Here is a 1,319-nt window from a genome sequence, read left to right as displayed (position 1 = left end):
CTGATGTCACCCTGCAGTAATAACCCAACACCATCCCCCAGCGTCACTCCCCAATATCACCCGAGTGCCATCCCTATGTCAGCTGCCATGCAGGCAGGTGCCAGGTTCACCCACTGAGGATGTCAAATCCTAAATTGTTTTCACAATGGGCTTTAATTGCAAAGAAAGCAGGCGACACGTTTCTCACTGCAGAGCCACAAGCTGTCCCCACCAGTTTGGCAAACAGCGCTCACTCCGATCACACCGGTGATCTCAACTCTGCCATCCAGGCTGCACACACAGCTTTTCAGCATCTTCTGCATCAGTACCGAAATTTGTGTGCTGTATCAGTACTGAAATTTGTGCTCCCCTATCTATTAGAAATTTTACCAAATGCCTTTGAGGACAGACTTGAATCAAAATATGCATGCTATTGTTGCTCATCCTTTGATCAAACTCCCCTTGCTGGACAGGCAGATCCAATCACCTGCTTGTAATTAGTTTTTTTTTTTGTTGTTTACAGCCTGAAGCAGTGATTGAGCACCTGGTGAGGGGTGTGGCCAGCCCTGCCAGCACAGGTGGAAGCAATTTACCTGTGGGACCGGATAGGGCTGAGCTTGGCTCCACCCCCTCCCTGCCCATATTTAAGGGCTGGGAACAGCAAGGGCAGCATTCTGCTTGGGGACTGCCTTCTTGGGAGCATTGGGAGTGAGTTCTGCCCTTTGGAATGGGGTGAGTGATTGATGCTTTATTGCAGGGCTTTGGTCTTTCCCTTTTTGGGGGATCCTGACCGCTTTTAAGGGCTGGAAACTGTAAGGGCAGCATCTCTGCATGGAGGCTGCTTCCTTTGGGGTGTGGGCTGAGCGTTTGTTTTTGGAATGGGGTCATTGATTTCTTCTTTACTGCTGAATTGTAATTTTCCTTTCTGGGGGCTCCTGACCACATTTAAGGTCTGTCAGCAGAAAGAGCAGCAACTGCACCTGGAGACTGCTTCCTTTAGAATGTGGGGTGAACCCTTGAAACTGGGTGAGTGATTATTCCAGGGTTGCAATATCTTGTTGTTGGGGGGATCCTGACCCCACTTAAGGGCTGGAAGCCTTTAAGGTGGTATCTGTCTTTAGAGACCATCTCCTTGGGAGTGTGGGGTGAGCTCTGGTCCTTGAGAAAGGATGAGTGATTCCTTCTTATTTTAGGGCTGTGACCTTTCCTGTTTTTGGGGCATCCTGACCACATTGAAGTGCTGGCGGATGTAAGGGCAATGTTGATCTCTGGAGGCTGTCTGCTGTGGAGCATAGGTGAGTTTTGGCCTTTGAGAAGGGTGTAAGTGGTTTCTTTGTTTT

The 1,319-nt window shown here is 49.2% G+C and overlaps 1 long non-coding RNA gene across 1 annotated transcript; it reads left to right on the top strand.

Moving 5' to 3' along the window:
* The first annotated feature begins 504 nt into the window (after nt 1-504).
* On the top strand, nt 505-1,212 carry LOC122193409. Its single transcript, XR_006182892.1, has 3 exons — nt 505-711; nt 930-1,005; nt 1,173-1,212. It is a non-coding gene; the product is annotated as an uncharacterized LOC122193409 (long non-coding RNA).
* Nucleotides 1,213-1,319: the final 107 nt, after the last annotated feature.

The sequence above is a fragment of the Lagopus leucura genome, unplaced genomic scaffold, assembly GCF_019238085.1.
Source record: "Lagopus leucura isolate 7727_CA_CO unplaced genomic scaffold, USGS_WTPT01 22959-0_obj-0_obj, whole genome shotgun sequence".
NCBI classification, from domain to species: Eukaryota; Metazoa; Chordata; class Aves; order Galliformes; family Phasianidae; genus Lagopus; species Lagopus leucura.
Note: the sequence above shows the minus strand (reverse complement) of the source record. Positions and strands in the feature narration are given on the sequence as shown.